Source organism: Zea mays, chromosome 3, assembly GCF_902167145.1.
Source record: "Zea mays cultivar B73 chromosome 3, Zm-B73-REFERENCE-NAM-5.0, whole genome shotgun sequence".
NCBI lineage: Eukaryota > Viridiplantae > Streptophyta > Magnoliopsida > Poales > Poaceae > Zea > Zea mays.
The window spans coordinates 123204619-123225189 of NC_050098.1; the positions used below are offsets into that span (position 1 = coordinate 123204619).

Below are 20571 nucleotides of genomic sequence, written 5' to 3' on the forward strand. Positions count from 1 at the left end.
CATTTTATAATTAATCTCCCCGCATTTACACAATTTAACCTAAGGATTTACTAGTCTTTGTTTATCTTGACCTTGTTCACCTATTTGGGTTGAATTATTTCTGGATTAGCTCTGTGCTAGCGCATCACTTTAATCAATGAATATGATGAGACTATTTATGATACCAGGTTACTTTTGGAAATGATGATGGCATTGTGATATTTAAGGGGGCACGAGCGGTTTCTCGAGTGCCTCTCCATAAGTACTAGTTCGTTGCATGACCACTCGGGAAAACAGTACAACCATGAGGGTGGAATGAGACACCCTTAGCTAATTAGTTAGAGTAACTGAGGTGTAGTTTGCTTCGCCGTTGTGCCGTTAATGGGGCTCAGTGTATGTAGCTTGCTCTACCGAGGGTGGTTTGCCCCTTGGGGAGGAGCGCGGTACATTTAGGAAACCTAACAGTCAGCTATACCTTCGAGGAATCTTTGTAAAGGCTTCATAGTGAGACCCTACCAGTTAACCTTGGGAGTGATCAATGGGGAGTCATGATCCATGGGCAGAATGGGAATCACGGCTCGTGGGTGAACTGTGCAACCTCTACAAAGTGTTATGAAATTGATATATCAGTCGTTCTCATGGTTATGAGCGGCCTTGGGAGCTTCTTTGATTAGTGATACTATGATTACAGATTATGATGAGGATAATTATGGTATTAATGGTGATGACTATGATTATGGATTTCGATGTTCTTTCCGTTTGGAAGGAGTACCTTCGGGTTAATAACTTGGGTTTAATGCTAAAACCTGGCTCTCTACTAGTAATAATTACCTGACCAACTAAAAGCAACTGCTCTGAGCTTCACTCCACATACAGCTAGTCCACTTTAGCCAAACGAGACAATTGTTGAGTACGTTGATGTGTACTCACCCTTGCTTAAAACACCAAAACACCAGGTTGTCCACATGGCAACCCCTGCTCAGAAGAAGATGAAGTCGTGGTGGAGGATTTCCAGGAGTTCCAAGACTACGATGAGTTCTAGGCGTGGGTTAGCGGCAAACCCCCAGTCGGCTGCCTGTGAAGGTCGTGTATTGCTAAGTTTCGTTTTCGCACTTTGATCTATGTTTAAGATTGTTGGTCACTTGTTCTCAAATGTTGTAAATCAAGAACAAGGCAACACAATTGTTAAAGATTAAGGACATTCGTCCTTCGAAGCATTATCTCCTTTTGGATATAATGATCTTCAGACGAAGGTCATGAAGGACACACATTCATCGTCTATAAGAGTACATAGAGATAATATATGTAATCCATTTGTTCATTCATATATGTACTTCATGATATACACATGAACATTAACAGAATTTATATTACATTGATACCTTCGACTTGTTTGAAGGTGATGACGCGAGAGCGATTACAATCCAGCGTGAATAGTACGGGAGTACTGTTCACCTATTTATAGGCACGAGACGTAGCCCGGGTAAAAGTACATTTATGACCTTAACATTTGTTCATAACTGTAACATAAATCATTAGGGACTAGCTAGTATTTTCCTCTTCGACTCAGCTCCATGTGTGATATTCGACATCACTTTAAGCCGAAGTTGTTTCTCTTCGACTGTAGCTTCAGCGTTCATTGTTATCACTTTTGGGCTATGTGTTTGTCTCGAAGACCTTCGGTGAAGGAGATCACTCTCATCATGAATCTTTGTTTGTGACGAAGCTCCAATAATAATCGATATTATGCTAGAAGCAAATAGTTAGTCATGTTTTTGAGGACCTTCGGAAGAGGAAGGCCCCCAACAGTAGCCCTCGCGATATTTGTTTGTTTCTTCGTAACAAATTCAGACTACGATACGAACGAAGGCCTTTAGCCGAAGGTCCAAAAAAACACCTTCCCTTCGCTAGAATAGTGAATCGTTCTGAATCATGGGACCCACTGCTCAGTGGTGTTTTGTGTATATATACAGAGGCTTCCACTATGAATATTTTTCGTGCCATCTAGCTTTTCGTGTTGTGATTGCCATTTTAGCCCTCTTCTTCTGCGAGCGCAATTGTTTTTTAAGCTTCCGCATTTGCTGTGATCATCATTGAAATGGCTAAAGATAAGAAGACTGTAGATCCCACACCTGCTTGTTTTTACGAAGCAATGGAAAGGACCAACGTTGAAAAAATCACTAATGAGATGTTGGCTAGGCTATCTGGGGATTCCAGCGACAGTGATAGCTTTGATGTGGAAAGTGGTAACGAGGATGCCAAAGAACGGTCTTGGAGACCGAGCCATGTTGTTTTTGGAAAGTCCGGTGTTAAACAAGGACAAATTGGTGGAATGAAGGGAAAATATTTTCACGATATATCCATTGTGAGGGCTAGAGGGGAGAATACCATTCCTCTTCCCGAAGCAGATGAAGTAGTGGTTTTTAAAAGCTTCATGAAGATTGGACTTCATTTTCCATTGCACAAGATGTTGGTTGAAGTACTGAAGACATTTGAAATATACCTTCATCAACTTACTCCCGAAGCTTTGATTAAAGTGGGGTTTTTTATTTGGGCTATGAGGATCCAAGGGCTAGAACCAAATGCCAGGTGCTTCTGTAATATTCATGAATTATCTTACAAGACGAAGGCAACTAGGAAGGAGTAGTACCATAACAACTGTGGGTGCTACAGCTTCGTGCCCCGCTCTGATGCAAGATATCTCGTGCCAACATTTCGAAAGAACTGGCCGGGCTCTTGGATGAAACAATGGTTTTATGTGAAGAATGATCTGAGTGAGAGGGAAGATGTGAGGGGCATTATTCAACGTCCCATATGGTCACGCTTCGGCATTAGAAGGCTGTCAATTGCAATTGGGAACGAAGTGCAAGCATGTTTGATGGCTTTTAACACTGTGTGCACCTACATTGGTACCAAGGATTTGGTACAAGAGCATATTGCTTATAAAGTGTGGCCACTGGTGAATGACTGGGAAATGCCGAAGGAAACCGCTGCCGACTCTAGCGAAGGTGGTCTAGTTTACTTAAGATACACCTATCGGTATAGGAGTCAATTTGACGAGCCGAATGATGATGGGCTTGAGGCTGTTGATGCCACCAGTGACGAGCTGCTGGGAGCTTATTCAAAGGCAGAAGACGAAGCTATGACCATTGCCTTTGGTGCCCGCGGAAAGAGGAGATTGATTAGAGTTTTCAATTCTAAGTAAAGCTTTAAATGCTCAAAAAGAATGAGAAGATGAAAGAAGCCAATGAGCAATTGGGACCTTCATTTGAAGATCACAACATTGAGAAACAAAGCTCTTGAAAAGGATAATATCCTATTCTCTTTGGTGGAGAGATTAAAATCTAGTGAAGTAAGGTTTTGTAGCCTTTCTGAAGCAGAGCAGTGGATGAAGAAGGCTGAAGAGAGACAATTGAAAGATGTGAAGCGCATTGCTGACTTGGAGTATGTGCTGTCCACTCAAGTGAAATTGCATAGAACCGAAGTGCAAGAGTTAGAAAAGAAACTTGACGAAGTAACTGGAAATTTCAATGTGGAACAAACAAAGCGTGAGATACCTGACATGGAACGGTTAAGGGTGCAGAAAAATATTGAGGAGCTTCGTCAAGCTAAAGAGGAATGCTACAATGTTGCTAAGGAATGTGCTACAATTTGAAAAATAGTTTTACTAAGGTTGGCGCATTCTCCTCAGAGCAGAACTCTATCCGCGGTGATTCTGATGGGGTTATCCAGTGGATTAATGGCGAAGTCAAAGATTTTGAGGAGATTCTCAGTGATAGGGGGACTTCTGCGCTTTTGTTGGTGCCCGTAGGGCCATGTCGGTCCTTGAAAAGGTCAGTTGCGAACATGCCAAGGCTGTGGTCAAGCCAGGATTCTCGCTCTCAGCTAATGATATTAGAAACCCTTCAGCCGAAGTCACTGCACTAGATGGAAAGTTTTATTCCGAAGTATGGCTGAAGGATGGCCAAGAGGTAGCTGACGAAGCTATCAGGAAGAATGAGAAAGAGTCTCATGACGCCTTGGAAGAGGCCAGAAGAAATGAAGAAGCTGCTGAATGTGCCAGACTTATAGGTATATCTATCATGACTTAGCTTCGTAAATTATTTTAGCTTCGGTACTAATAAACACTTGTATTTTGGTGTAGCTAAGCTCTCTCCCCCTCTAGAGCCATACGATCCTGATGTTGATCCATCTCTGAAGGGGGCGCTTGACATAATTAGAATAGCTAATGAAGTCGTTGACGAAGCTGTCAACAGACTACTAGACAAAGTTGCTGACAAAGTTTTAAAAGAAGACTAGGGCCTGTCTATTGAGAATTTAGAATCTTTGCATGTAGTTTCATTTTTGTAAGAAACAATTACCAACTATTTGTATATTTAATGATGTAATATATTTCTTTGTGAGACATGAAACTTTTGTACGTACCATTTTTGAGCCACAGGTAAAAAAACACCTTCCCTTCTTTTCACGTTTCATAAAGAAAGAAATTCCCCTTATTTGCTGAAGCAACTTTGAATATCTCATCGTGGATGTTGCATATGAATACTGTTGGTGAAAGCGCAAACCTTGTATTAAAACACATGTGCCAACGGCAGAGATCTTGTGTCATTGATTCATTCTTTCGTGACTCTTTGCCGAAGGTAGATCTAACCTCATGGGTTAGTCGGTATGTTTGAAGGAGCAATTTTCCTTCTTTTTCCACTACTTCTGTCGATGCAAAATGATGTATGATGCGATATTATGCAATATGATGTGATGATATGATGCAAATGATGTTTATGCACAAATCATAAAAAATTAGACTCTGCATCCCCTTAGGAACGATTTTGGAGTCTCTTCACCTTTTACTTAGGTGGTATTTTAGCTCTGCATCCCCTTAGGAACGACTTTGGAGCTTCTTCACCTTTTACTTAGGTATTTTAGCTTTACATCCCCTTAGGAACGACTTTGGAGCTAAGCTCTACATCCCCTTAGGAACGACTTTGGAGCTTCTTCACCATTTACTTAGGTGGTATTTTAGCTCTACATTCTCTTAGGAACGACTTTGGAGCTTCGTCACCCTTTCTGTTACGCTCGATGGTGTAACCACAGATTCATTACAACAGGCCGAAGGTTGAACATTCTTATATTGTCTTCAGAGAAAAATATAAAACTAGAATAATAAAGGGTACATTAAGCATGAAAATTTTATGATTGAGCCCTTGTATTGCTTCAGTAAATATGTCTCAACTCAGGTACAGTGTTGTTTATTGTGCGAGCTTCAGACTCTTCACGTGTGTCACGTTGTTGCTGCACTTGGTGGTGTCCTTCTGGCTGCTGATTGTGAAACAAGATTGGTGCCATAGGTGGTGGTGGTGGTAGCGGGGTCCATGCAGCTTGAGAGAGACTTGCCGAAATAACTGATGTTGTGGGATGCTGGTTGCCCACATACTCGGGAATGTATGGAGAATAGCATGAAGCAGTATGCAGGACCTGCTTCGGCTGATTCTGTCGCGCTTTGGCTTCAGCTATTTCTTTTTGCTTCTAGATTGTGACTTAGCAGTCCTTGTTGTATGTCCCTTATCCTCCCCCACAGAATAAATAGAACAACCTTCTAGGTTGAGAGCTAAACCTTCCTCCGAAGCTTCTTCCTCCTCTACCTCTCGGAGCTGGTGGCCTGTAAGAACTTTGTTGCGTCCCTGAAGACTAGGAGCTTTGCTGATGGTCTTGAGCGTGGTTTCCTCTATCGTCGCTTAAGCTGGGATTGTGGATTGTTCTGACATACCTAGTGTGGAGCCTTCCTCCAAAGCCCCTAGTCATCTCGGAGTATCTATAAGCCTCTTCCATTCTCTGCCAAAAGTCATTATCGGCCCTAATGTACTCATCCATCTTCTGTAGAAGCTTTTCCAAAGTTTGTGGTGGCTTCTTGGCAAAATATTGCACCGTTGGTCCTGGTCGAAGCCCTTTGATCATAGCCTCGATGACAATCTCATTTGGCACTGTTGGTGCCTAGGCCCTAAGTCGCAGAAACCTTCAGACATATGCTTGCAAGTATTCCTCATGGTCTTGCATGCACTGGAACAAAGCTTGAGCAGTTACTGGCTTCGTCTGGAAACCCTAAAAGCTAGTTACCAGCATGTCATTCAGCTTTTGCCATGACGTGATTGTTTCGGGACGAAGAGAAGAATACCATGTCTGAGCCACGCTCTTGACTGTCATGATGAAGGATTTCACCATGACGGTCGTGTTGCCACCATATGATGATATGGTTGCCTCGTAGCTCATAAGGAACTTCTTCGGATCAGAATGCCCATCATACATGGGAAGCTGTGGTGGCTTATAGGATGGTGGCCATGGGGTAGCCTGCAATTCTGTTGCTACAGGAGAAGCATCATCAAAAGCAAAGTTACCATGATGATAATCATCATACCATTCGTCATCATTGCCTAGACTTTCTTGATGAAGCTCTCTCTATTGTGGCCTTCGTGGTCGTCTTGCGTGATATGACGTATTTCTTCGGCAACTTCATCAATCTTCTGCTAAAGATCAGCTAGCCGAAGCATTTTCTCTCTCTTTCTTTGCACTTGCTAGTGTATGGCTTCTAAGTCTCTAATCTCTTGATCTAACTCCTCCTCCTGCGGTGTTGGGCTGGTGGCCTTCGTTTTCTGGTTTCGGGCTTCTCTCAGAGAGAGTCCCTCTTGGTTGATGTCCAACGGATGAAGGGCAGCCCCTGGTGCTATTGCCTTCTTCGGCGGCATGCCAAAGGTTGTTGCTCGAACTGTTGCCGAAAGTGGTCGTTTGAGTTCACCGAAGGTAGGCGCCAATGTTGGTCACTTGTTCTCAAATACTATAAATCCAGAACAAGGCAACACAATTGTTAAAGATTAAGGACCTTCATCCTTTGAAGCATTATCTCCTTTTCGATATAATAATCTTCAGACAAAGGTCATGAAGGACACACCTTCATCATCTATAAGAGTACATAGAGATAATATATGTAATCCATTTGTTCATTCATATATGTACTGCATGATATACACATGAACATTAACAGAATTTATATTACATTGATACCTTCTACTTGTTTGAAGGAGATGACGCGAAAGCGATTACAATCCACCGTGAACAGTATGGGAGTACTGTTCACCTATTTATATGCACGGGACGCAGCCCAGGTAAAAGTAAATTTATGACCTTAACATTTGTTCATAACTATAACATAAATCATTAGGGATTAGCTACTCTTTTCCTCTTCGGCTCAGCTCCATGTTTGATCTTCGGCATCACTTTAAGCCGAAGCTGTTTCTCTTCGGCTGTAGCTTCGGCGTTCATTGTTGTTACTTTTGGGCTATGTCTTTGTCTCGAAGACCTTCGGTGAAGGAGATCACTCCCGTCATGAATCTTTGTTTGTGACGAAGCTCCTGTAATAATCGGTATTATGCTAGAAGCAAATGGTTAGTCATGTTTTTAGGACCTTCAGAAGAGGAAGGCCCCCAACAAAGACTATGTGGATGTCTCAGGCATCATGATGTAATCAAACTACTACCTTCTTTATGTTATTATTTGAGCACTGTGATGATGTCCTGTTATGTAATTGTTGTGTACGTGAATTGTTGATCCTGGCACGTACATGGTTCGCATTCGGTTTGCCTTCTAAAACCGGGTGTGACATAAGTGGTATCAAAGCTGTGCTAACTGTAGGACCGCTAACCTTGAGTAGAATGGTTGTTATAAGGATTATATATCCCTATTCTCACCTTCACCCTTGGTGTCACTTCAAAAGTTGGTCATCTCGACCAATCCTATGTTCTACTATATATATTACACCTTGCTAAAATTTTGTTTTATATTTATTTCTTTTTTTATGGTTTACATGCTGGTCATATTAGTTCTATTCTTACTCTTATGCTTATAGTGCCTTTTGTAGATGGCTCGTCTTAGACACACAACACAGAAGTCAGTCATTCATTCCTTGCCCTCTCGTCTTGCGGAGCGTCCGCTTCGTCACCCAGTGACTGGCCAGTCCAGCCACTTGGAGAGGTTGCACCACCGCCTGCTCGAGGAGCAGGAGCGTCGGTGCTAGGAGCTGGAGCAGCAGGGCTCTTCCTCCCCGCCTCAGCAGGAGGTAGAGTCTGCGAGACGTTGCTCCCCTGTGCTCCCGCTGGAGGCATCCCCTACACCACCACTGGGCGCCCCGACCGCTGGAGTAGCTGCTGGAGGAGACCCCGATGGCGACGACAGCAGCTCGAGCCACAGCACCGACATCTCAGAGGAGCAGGAGGCGGAGGGATGGGTCACCCGACCCATCACTCATGACGCCACTCGTGGGTGTCACTTCCACGATGCGCTCGACACCTTGCTGCGTCGGGCCCTTGACCGACACACTTGGTCCATCGAGTATCGTTGTGTGGTCTACCAGCACAGTCGTGGGCATACCCGGACTGCTGGGAGGCGACTTGCTTGATGCGTCGTCCGGAGGATGGTCTCCGAGGTGCAGAGGTCTGCTCGGAGCATTTTTCTATCTCTGAGCGGGACTCAGCCGAGGCAGCCCTGTAGGATGCTGCACGGCATGCGCTTTCTCAGTGCTCGGTGGGGTGGCCGATGGTCTTGACCTGAGGTATTACCCCCACGGTCCATCTGGCAGCACTAGAGGTGTGGTTGTCTCACCTGTCGGCGAGGACAATCTTGGTTGAGCAGCACAGTCAACCTACCCGTTGTGCTAAAGACGGAGCTTGACCACGCTTTAGACGAGCTGAGTAGGGCTCATGCTGAGATCGCCCAGTTGCAGGCTGAACGCGCGGAGTGTTTTCACCTAGAGGATGGCTCTCCCGCCCCATTGGGACTCAACACCCTTACCGCTCGCATCAACGTGGACATCATGCCTACGGCAGCCCCAACTGTATGACCTAGATAAATTTAGAACCATAGATCGCTAGCATTGGATTTTGTAATTAATGCTTAAAATATGAGTCTTATTCAGTCTTAGTTTGTGAGGATATTTTGTTTATCCTATGTTTTTATGCTTGTCATGATGAACTATGATGGATTTGAATCTTTGTAATGACTATCACTAGATTATGGGTACCCCTTGCATTTTGGTTTAGCTGTTAATGAAATTATATATTTAGTTGGGAAGCTTTTATAGCTCTACTTTCCTCTTTATCTGAGAAGTTATGTTTGCCTGTGTTGGGAGTCAGTGAAGATGCTTGTTTGTTCAGTGTTGTGGAATAATTCTATACCTTTTCTTATGCTGAAAGATTTGCAAGATCAGTTCTGATGTGTGATTGCCTTCCACAGATGTCAGACCATAGGCGTATAGGAGGGAGATGTGTCCATCCAGAGCAGCAAGCCCCGCAGGATGAGGCGCCCCACCCGCAATTGCCTCCGCCACCCCCAATGTCAATAGAGCAGATGTTTCTCATGCAGACTCAGGCAGTTCAGGCAATTGGGCAGACCTTGGCAGCCAAGCAGCAAGTTCAACAGCAATCTCAACCTCAGCCGCAGATGCAGATGACTAAGATGCCCAGAGATAAGCGTGCGGAGTTCATGAGAGGTCATTTGTCACACCCGGTTTTGGAAGGCAAACCGAATGCGAACCATGTACATGCCAGGATCATAAATTCACGTACACGACGATTACATAAATGACTCATCATAACACAATGCTTCGAATAACAATAAAGAATAATTAATGATATTAAAGACTAGAGTCATTTACATAATATAAAATCAAAGTACATAGAATCGAAACATAGCCAACGTAAACAAACCCACCACGGGCAGCTGACTAGGGAGGTCGCTAGCCTAATCCTCGAACTCGTCGAAGTCCTAGAACTCCTGGAGATCTGCATCGACACCTTCTTTTCCTTCTTTACCTGAGCATAGATTGCACCAAAGGCAACCTAGTGTTTTGTAAAAGCAAGGGTGAGTACACATCAACGTATTCAGCAAATGTCATGTTTGGCTGAGGTGGACTAGCTTTATGTGGAGTTAAGCTCAAAGCAGTTGCTTTTAGTTGGTTAGGTATTTATTATTAGTGGAAGCCAAGTTTTAGCAATAACTAACCCGTGAACCAATTTCCTCATCGAGGAACATCATTATCATCATCGTAACCAAAACCATCAATATAACCATTGTATCTTAGATCATATGTATCTCTAATCAAAGAGGATGCCAAGTCCGCTCTTAACCGTGAGCACGGCTGATATATCAATTTCATTCCCCTGCAAAGGTTGCACACTTTACCCACGAGCCGTGATCCCTTTCCAGTCTGGGTTTGCAAGACCCGATCTTCACTACCAAGGTAGATGGCCAGAGATACACTACGTAACCTTTACAAAGACTCCCCTGGTGCATAGCTGCTCGTTAGGTTTCGCTAGTCGTACAAACATAGTACTCCTCCCTAAGGTGGGTGACTAACAAAACCAAATCAAATGAACCTCGACACCCACCCTTAGCAGAGCGAGCACTATGCCTTGGCCCCCATTGACGGCCCTCCGGCAAAGCCAACTACACTCCCAGGTTCATCTAATTAATCAGCTAAGGGCATCCCATTCCACCCTCAAGGTTGTACTATTATCCGGGTGGTCACTCAACGAACAGGTCCTTACGGAGAGGTACTCAGGAAACAGCTTAAGTCCCCTAATGTATCAAAGTTTATCCTCATAATCAAGATACCATCAACGTATTATAAATGTTCTCATCATGTTCATTGATTAAAGTAGAGCAATAGCATGAAGCTAACCATAATAACCCAAAAGATAATCAAGGACAAGGTGAATACAAAGCTAGTCAATCCTTAGGTTTCAATTAAGTAATGCGGGACAGTGAATTATAAGTAAGTAGGACATAATAGGTCAGAGGACACTTGCCTTCACCAAATAGATGCTCAGGGTCTTCAACTTTGTAGAACTCGAAGAACTAGACCACTTGGTTAGCTTGACCGTCGATTCCTCAAAGCTCGGAAACAAATCACGATTTAATCACAACGCGAAGCGAAGACGAACAGTCACACACACACACACACACACACACACACACACACACACACACACACATATATATATATATATATATATATATATATATATATATATATATATATATATATATATATATATATATATATATATATATATATATTAGGTGAGTGCCCGTGTGTTGCAACGGGAACATATAATACCATGATAACTTATATACAAAATATGTCTTATATTGTTATAAGAAAATGTTTCATAATCCATTTGTGATCCTAGCCATATAAATTTTGTTATTTTAATTTAGTTGTTTCACTACTACATTGCAACCATCAGTATCATGCAGACTTCGATATATGTCACGATTTACATGGTCTCGTCATTGGAGAGCACGTGCCACACCTGCCGGTAGAAGTTCCGTCATACATCGTTAGTCATCAGGCACGCACCACCATACATGCTTGCTTAAACAAAAAGGCAAGTGTGTGTGTTTGCGAAGAGAATTAAATGCAGGCCGACACAAAAGCTACCCTGACAATGGCGAGTGGTCATTATTATCGGTCATCCTCTGCGTCACCTCCAGCGCCGAGATGACACCACAATCCTTGATATAGTAGTCATCGAACGCGCGCGACATGGCGAGTACCGACGACTCTTGACTGGGTTGCCAAATGAAGTGCACCCCGGGCTCATTAGCGAGGTAGTACACATGGTCGTTGCACCATCGGATGTGCTACTCCTCTACATACATCTTGTTCGAGGACACTCACACACAGCAGCAATGGCCGTCATCCCAGCACACAAGAATTCATGGCCGGTCAGTAGCGACTTACGTGGCAGGTTGGGATTCAGGTGATGATGAGTTAGACGGCGTGATGGCGCCGTTGTCGGTTGTGGTGCTCAGAACAACCCGAGAGTCGCCGGCATTGGCGACGACCATGAGGGCCCCTGTTTGATGATGGATAGCGTGGTGCAGCCGCTCTGGACCGCGTCCAAGCGGCAGCTGCGCCGTAGCTTGCCATACACAACGGCGCATGCGGCCACGTAGGACTGCTTCTAGAGGTCGAACTGGCAGTCGCCAAGCTTCTCGTCATCGATGAGCGACGCCAACGCGAGCGCCTCCTGCTAGTGGTGTTTGTTCGGGGTTTCCAAGTAAGAAACATGGATTCATCTTTGGCATTGGTTTATTAAAATGACTCATAAGTCAGATCCATAGAAAATATTACGGAGAATAAATGTCACACATGCAAAAAAAAGAAATTTAAGTTGAAAATATTATTCAAACAAAAGAAATTGGATGCAAGGCTCTTCTTTAAATACTACTCCCTCAATCCAAAAATATAATTTAAGAATCTCGGTGATACTTATCTACTACTACACATTGTGCAAGGGTAGCAGGTGAGCTTCGGGAGAGATGTAGTATATGTTTTTACTATAATAGATGTAGACATAAACACACATGTGGTGTAGTGGTAGCGTGGCAATGGGAATGGGCTTTGCGGGGAGGTAGAATGAGAAAGGAAACGCGGAATGGTGACCGAACATGAGAACAGACTGTGGGGGGAAAGGCAGAACAAGACAGGACAGTGAATGGGAATGGCAGAACACGGAATGACAACCTACTCCTTACTGCCTTAATAAGTAGTATATATATATGCATAAGAACATTACCCCATTCAAAGAAAAACATAATAAAACATGCAAAAATAGAGCTCGCTACTATGGTCACGTGACGAAAAGAAACACGACAGTCGGAGCAACGGTCGAGAAGTTATTGCGTTTACGCTAAACAAGTACTAGTTAAAACATTTGATTCGACGTAATTATATTAATTGAAATTTATGAAATATAAATTAAAACTATTTAGTTTTGACTAACTTACTGTTTTAATTGTGGGTGATTAAATAAATAACTAATTAACTGACACGAGTGATTATAAGCGAACAGTTTAATCTCGTGCGTGGACAACGTGCGAACGGCGCGTGGCCAGGCATGTGACACACGCGAAAGACATGCGACAACGTGTGCGAACAGCACGCGCGACACTCGCGAAGACGCGTGCGAAACAGCACTGCAGCACGTGCACGGTACGAGCGAGCCGACACGATATGCGAAACTAATAAATAAATGAAAACATGATTAAACTAAATAATTTTTAATAAGAAACATTTCAGTTAAGGTTAATCATATTGGTGACTAATTATAAATGCGCAAATCGAATTCCTAAATTAGATTTTAAAATTGAAACGTCATTCTAGTAGCCATCGGTTAAATAACCGTTTAAATAAATTAAAAAAATTGCAACAGTGGGGACAAATACTTTTAAACTAAGATAATTTTAATACGAATCTAACGCAACTTGAATGGATCGAATCGGGTTTAAAACGTAAAAGTTATCACTATTTTAAGCTAGACTATAATTCGCGCGTACTAAATTACGAAACTGTCATCTTCTTTCTCACCTCATCTTCTTCATCACGCAGGTAACCACCATGACCATGGGGAAGGAGCAGGGGGATGGGGCTCGGCTCGGCCACCGCGAGCACGAGCGTGTGCGGCACGCACATGGGAGCTGCGGGCGCGGGACGGCGCGCCGGCCGCCGCCAGGGAGGGGAGGGGGCCACGCCGGGGAGGGGAAACGGAGGGGGGAGGGGCGCCGCCGCCGGGGAAGGTGAGGGAAGAGTGAGGGAGGCTCTGCACGGACGGGAAAACGAAGGACTCGAAGGAACCCTAGGTACTACAATTGAGGTTTCTCACCGGAGAAGAAGACCATCGCTGGAGCCGAGAAGAAAACTGCCGATTGACGGAGATTCGGAGGTCCGATCGATGAATCGGACGCACTGCGACGAAGCCCTCGACGAGACGAACGCAACGGTATCCTTGGATTCCGCAGACGATGCACGAATTGGGAGTAATTGCTCGTCGGAGTTGTCGCCGGAGTTAGAACCGCTCCGAACTTCGGCGAGCAATTCCGGGAGCTAGGGATTGAATCTGGAGAAAGCGATTCATGCTCTGGAACGGGCTCAACGAGGAGAAGTCGGGCATGTATATATATTTAGGGTTCGGACCAGATGGAAATTTGGTCAAAATTTGGATTTTACCGTTTATAAAATTCAAAAAAGCCTAGAAATCCATATTTTGTGCTCAAAATATTATAGATGCTTCCAAAAGTTCTAGAAAAGTTCCTAGAAATGTTTTGGCACCTAATGAACTCAAAAGACATACTTAGAGTTTCTAAAAACATTTTTAAGTACCTCAAATAAATAGATTTTTTTCTGGAAAATAGAAAAAATACTCTAAAAAATATGAAAATCTACCGAGAGCTTCTATAGGATAAACTAACATGTTTCAAACACATTTTGCACTTAGAAACACCGTGCGACGGCATGAATGCAACAACCAAAGCACCTCTAGGGCTTATTCCACTAGGTTTACGCCAATATAAAACAAAATAATTCTCCATTTTCAGGAAAAAGAGAAGGAAAGCAAAAAAAGAGAGAGTAACACCTGAATTTGGTGGATATTAGGAAAGAAATTTTATACCCCCAAGTTCAGGGTGTTACATCATCCCCCCTGTGTTCGCTCACTCTGCTAACCCCATGGACGCCGAAGACTGGCTACGTACCGTGGAGCTGGAGTTGCACACCGCTCAGTGCAACGACATGGAAAATGTTCTATATGGTTCCCGTCTGTTGAGGGGAGCAGCTCAGTCCTGGTGGGAGTCCTATCTCGCCACCCACACCGACCTCGAAGCCATTACTTGGAAAGAATTCAGAGATAACTTTCGTCGATGTCATGTTCCATAAGGTCTGATGATAGTGAAGAAAGAGGAATTTTTGGCACTAAAGCAAGGACCCATGTCAGTCAGTGTGTCACACCTGGATTTAAGGGACAAAGTCGGGTGCATCTCATACATGCGCCAAAGAAGACAACATATATAATAACAGAGTGTATAGAGATAAATGTCACAATATAATCAGAGTACTTATTACATAGCGGAAGTCTTACAAAATAAAATATAAATATAGATCGAATTAAAATCCATCCTTAGCGCAAGAAAGTCAACTCGGAGACGCCACCTAGATCAGATCAAACTCCTCGTTGTGTGGCTCCTCTTGAACCACATGCTCTTCTCCTGTGGGGGGATGTGAGACAGCAAGGGTGAGCTCACACATGATCATCGCTCAACAAGTTGTGGGGAATAATGTGCATGAACTCACCAAAGGTGGGAGTTCATGTGATGTGTAAAGCTGATCAACAATGGGGGTTAAAGTTGAGCATTGTTTTTAATAAGTTGGTCAAATTTTATTAGCAATTACTAAATGTAAGTAAATACCAAACCATAATAAAAATAATAGAACAAAATTAATAAATAATCCCATGCAATGCATATGACAAAATTGAATTTAGTTTCATAATTTAATCATGCGAGAGTCCTGAGCTGCTCATGGCCGTGAGCTCGGCTAGTATACCAGTTTTACACTCTGCAGAGGTTGTACCTTGTACCCACAAGTCGTGTATCCCATGTCGCCAGGTTTTGCAAAGCCCTTAAACACTACCAAGGTGAATGGCTAGGGATCCACTACGATGCCTTTACAAAGTTCCACTAGCTTCCAAAAACCCGCTACAGTTTATGGGAAGATCACTTGCAAGAATCCCTCGTCTGACCGTCATCGCAACAAAATCAACCCGAGAACCTCTCTGCATGCAATTCCCCTACTGCCCTTGCCCCTTTCGGGTAAGGTAGTCTTCCACTATCTTTCCTAATTAGTTACCCAAGGGCGTCCCATTCCACCCTTGTGGTGGCACGTGTTTCTCGAGTTAAGTTCCATGTTCCAATTAAAGATAATGATGATTTTGACATGAACATAAATAAAATGACAGAACAATTGGAACATGGATATAATAAAATATTAACCCAAAATCATGTAAAGCAATAGCATAACTACCCAAATGATTCAGGGGTAAACAAGGTAAAAAGGATAAACAGACTAGGGTGACCTATTGGGTCCCATCAAAATTAAACCTATGCATGAATAAGTGATATTAAAGAACATTATTGGGTAAAAAGTGGTCAAGGGCACAACTTGCCCGACACTTGAGATTCCAGGTACCAAGATGATCTTTCAGATCCTTGCGGCCTCACGCTAGTCGTAGCAATACAAACAAACATGGTATAGACAAAATTAACATCACACCAAATATAAGAATAAACTGAATAATAATAATCTACACGTAGCTACGAGATCGCGGGATCGAGAACTACTACGATCAGAGTTATGGTTAAGAAGTTATGATCTATGGGAGATCTGCGTGGTTGGAATATTAAATCATGAATTGATTATTGTACATCCTATGAGAGATTATTCCATAAATAATTAATTCAACTTCAATCTAAGTTATAAATTGACCATAGATCATATTTTGGTAGATTATAATGATAAGCAGTTTAACCATACTAACCAACATAAGTTAAATAAAGATCTAACTAGAAAAGAATGAGATATGGTACAATAAATGTTGTTATTGCATAGTAAATATTTATACGAGACTAACGCAACTTGAACGGATCAAATCGGAGTTACGGATTGTGAGTTAAGAATTTCCGAAGGTTTTATTTATTTGATACGAGATTAATTAAGAGATAAATTTTAATATGTTTTTCATGTCAAAACAGAGGCACTAGGTGATAGATAATATTATTAAAAAATTATAGAAACAGGAATGGATCATTTTGGACTTGATATGGCTTTTCTAGGAATTAAACAAGTTTTTATAATTATTTTTGTATTAAAAATCATTTTCTTAATCAATTCCTATAATTTTCCTATTCACTGGACTGCGCACAGAATTCCTGAGAAGCACAGGGTGTAGCGTGTAAATTGTTCCAAGACTCTGGCTAATTCCGCAGTGGACGGCGGGTTAATATAACAAAAGGGAAGGGGTTCTTTTAGAAAATGTGAACGATGAAAGGGTATTGGGCGGTTCGAGTCGTCCAGATTAGATCTAGCGGTGAAGATTGGATCTGGCGTGTTATGTACTGGTGAGCAGCGAGGACCATTGGATAATGGATCAACGGTCCAGGTCACTTTTGAACGTGATCTAATCATACACGTCGGTAAATGATCCAACGGTGCCCGATTTCCCCCTCCTCATACAGACGGCCAGCCAATCACAGCCGCAAACCCGTGGATCTACGGTGCTCGTGTTTCTTCCCCGCTCGAATTCGGGAACGGCGGCGCCGCCCGCGTTGATTTCAAATCCCGACGAGCAATTTGTCCCCCAACAATACCTAATCCCGGATTTAATGGAGTTCTAGCGCATGCGGAGATGAAGACGGTCAAGGGCAGAGGGTACCTCGATGGCGCAGCTGATGCCGTCCACACGACCCGCGGATCCGCAGCGGTTGTAGCACGACGGTGAGCAATTCCCCCCTCACTGCACGACGATTCCCGCCGGCGAGGCCATGGAACGCATCCACGAGACCCAGCGAAACCCCTGGGCACGACCCCAAGGATGCGACGGCGAGAAGCAAGCAGGATTGCCTACGGCAGTGACTCTCTTTACTTGGTCACAACTTAATCTCGCGCCCCTGGTTGACTGTGGCTCACGGATGGCTAGAGAAGAGGAGGTGCGGGAGAATTCGGCCCGCCTTTGTAGCTAGGTAGAGGTGGTCTACGCGTGGCGAAGAATCCGAGACGTGGCTCGCCATGCTCGGAGCTGCGATTGACGGGGTTAAGCTGACGGAGTCCGCGCGCTAGATGAGGACAATTCCGACCTGAGGGCCCCACCGCGAAGCCACGGCGCACATGCTCAGTCGAGTAGTTGTGAGGCTGACTTTGAGGGACCCGCGTGGTTCGGCGCCGAGTCGGCCGGTGATCTTTCCGCCGAGCATGCCGGTGAAGTTGTTGAGAGGGGATAGAGCTGACGGGAGCGGCCCACCAGTCAGCTCCCTAGGCGCGAGGATGGCAGGTCTACAACGCAGGCCCACGGAGCATAGACACGGCGCAAAAATGGTGAGCGAGGTTGACCGGCCGTGATGGGCCGAGGGGAGGGAAAGGTAAGGTGGGCCGCAAGCAGGAAATCGGGCCCAAGCGAGTTTTCTTTCTTTTTTTATTTTTATTCTTTTCCTTTTCCTTTTCTTTTCTTTTCACATTTTAAATCTCCATTTTGAATTCAAACTTATTTGTGAACTTCATACCTGAGTTAAATGCCTACATTCAATTATTATTAGGGACAGAATGTATTTATTCATATATTTATTTTCTCTATTTTGTATAATCTTTTCCTTCTCTTATTTTCCAAATTTAGGTTTAAAATTTAAATACATACTTGTTGTGAAATTCATACTTTAGGTTGAAATTCCCAAATTTAGATACCCATATGAACTGAATTTATTTAATTTCTATATTGATTTTATCTTATTTGTCTAGTGTTTTCTTCTTTTTTCTTCATTCCAAAATTGTACCTTTGGTTAAATCTCAATCCTAATCTCATTATTATATTCCCACATTATTCCTTTTTTACATTACAAAATTCCAATTCTAATCTAATATAAAGTTTAAGGAATCAAATTTTTAATAAATACTCAAAAACATTTATGATGCAATAGATATATATTTATTTTAATTGATTTATTTGTTTGGTAAATGTTTGAAATATGAAACACACTCATATTGTTTTCTATCTTTGTAGAAAAATAGTATTTTGAACATGAAATAGGAAGTAAAAGTTACTTCCAAATTTAATATTCATGTAAATAAAGGCTTATGGTGCATCATTTAATGATATGCATAATTATTTAGTTGCATAGAAAACCTTTCTACCTTCTTTCTAAATTAATTCTTGGTTTTCACAAATCTAGTCCTCAATTTTCAATACTAAAGTATAATTTGAGGTATCTGAATTTACTATTTTATTTCTTCATATATTTATTTTATTATTATTTTTCTTATACAAATTTTGGGCCTTACAAATCCTACCCCCCTTAATAGAAATCTCGACCTCGAGATTTGTAAGGAAAGGGTGTATACTCATATTGTCTAAACACATATGCACAAACAAAAATCTCAGCATGATGCATAATTTATTAGCAACACATGGGGTCAATTAGACCTTATCATTCCTTCTAAAACAGTACCATACCAACCACTAACTAAAGTAACACTTAGATCATACAAATAGTAGTATATATATATATATTTATGTAGCTTGGTGGAGCTGGTGGTGGTGGTGGAGGTAGTGGGTGTTGTTGTTGTTGTCTTTCCAACCGTGCTTGCCTTATTTCTCGACGTATCTCCAGCCGGTCCTGACGTATTTCCTGGCATTCTTGCCTTATCTGATTTTGCATTTCGGTAACAATGTTTGCCATTTGTTGTATTACCATCATTTGGGCAACAACCACTTGATGGATTCCAACCGGTGGAGGATCTGAAGGATTCATTCTGTTTGTTGTTGCCTGATAATCTTCCCTTCCTGGTATTGACCATGAGAGTTAGAAGCATATGGTGGGATAGTTTTGCAATGGAAAGTATTTGGTAAGCAGAATGAATAGGTTAGTAGTTGTTTATGATCTGAAGATTCTTTAGCAGGGCTTAATCTGTTTTATATCCAGATTGAGGTAACTAGTCGTATAGGGTGAATTTCCAAAGGTAAGATAGAATCTATCGAGATGAGATAGATATGGGTGAGATAGACTACATGATGTAGGTCAAAGTCTGGTTTGATGTTAGGTGGGGGACATATAATTAATCAATTCATCATAACTCTAGGGTTGGGTTAACTCTTTTGCCTTTGGTCGAGTTGATCTAATATGCTAAGTTAAGTTAACACCTGGCTAGAAGGGTCCAAGTACCACTAATCTGTTTAAGCAGCCCACATTGGATGTGATCACACTAGATTCTGTAATCCTATTTAAGAATACCACTTAGTTAAGCATAACAAGTTGGCTTTTATCTTTATGAAGTTCTAGTATTTTTTTATACACCTGAAATTCTTTTTATGCCATTAGCAGGTGTGGTATAGAAGCAAGGGTACATCACGTTTTAGCTATTTGGTGAGTATAGAGGAGATTTGGGGTAAAATAAAGTTAGGTAAGGAAGGCTTTTATTCCGGGTGATGGATCTTGATTCATTTGAAGATCTGTTTCTATTCATATCTTTAACTGTCGAGGTTAACCTTCTTCTTGGGTCTGATTTAGGGACCATCAGTTGTGGTGTTAGATGCATTTATCTAAGTTGGGATAACCATTGCGGTTACATGGGGTAGGTAGATTAAACAGAGTTTTGCTTTCTTAGATAAATGGGTTGGGCAACCTATAACATAGGCTAGGTTGTGGTTTCTCGGACGAGTTGGTCGAAGACACCAATTTAGGTTAAAACATATTTATACAAGTAGGATCCAATCTCATTTTACCAGTATTATCTAACATGTTTGTCCATTGGATTAGATCTGACCAGATTAGATGGGATCAGAATTAAATTGGTGTACTCAGATTAGACTAGATAAGATCTACTTAGTTTATTTTGGAACAAATCATGTTTGTTACACTATTATGAGATAAGCAAAGTTGTTGGGATAAGTATGCTTATTAGGACAAGATGAGTCTCTAAGAATAAGATAGAATCTTTTGAGATTA

The 20571-nt window shown here is 42.4% G+C and overlaps 1 long non-coding RNA gene across 1 annotated transcript; it reads right to left on the reverse strand.

Moving 5' to 3' along the window:
- Positions 1-14887: 14887 nt before the first annotated feature.
- LOC103650489 (uncharacterized) lies at positions 14888-17829 on the reverse strand. Its single transcript, XR_564177.4, has 2 exons — positions 17292-17829; positions 14888-15069 (listed from the first exon to the last, which is right to left on the reverse strand). It is a non-coding gene; the product is annotated as an uncharacterized lncRNA (long non-coding RNA).
- Positions 17830-20571: the final 2742 nt, after the last annotated feature.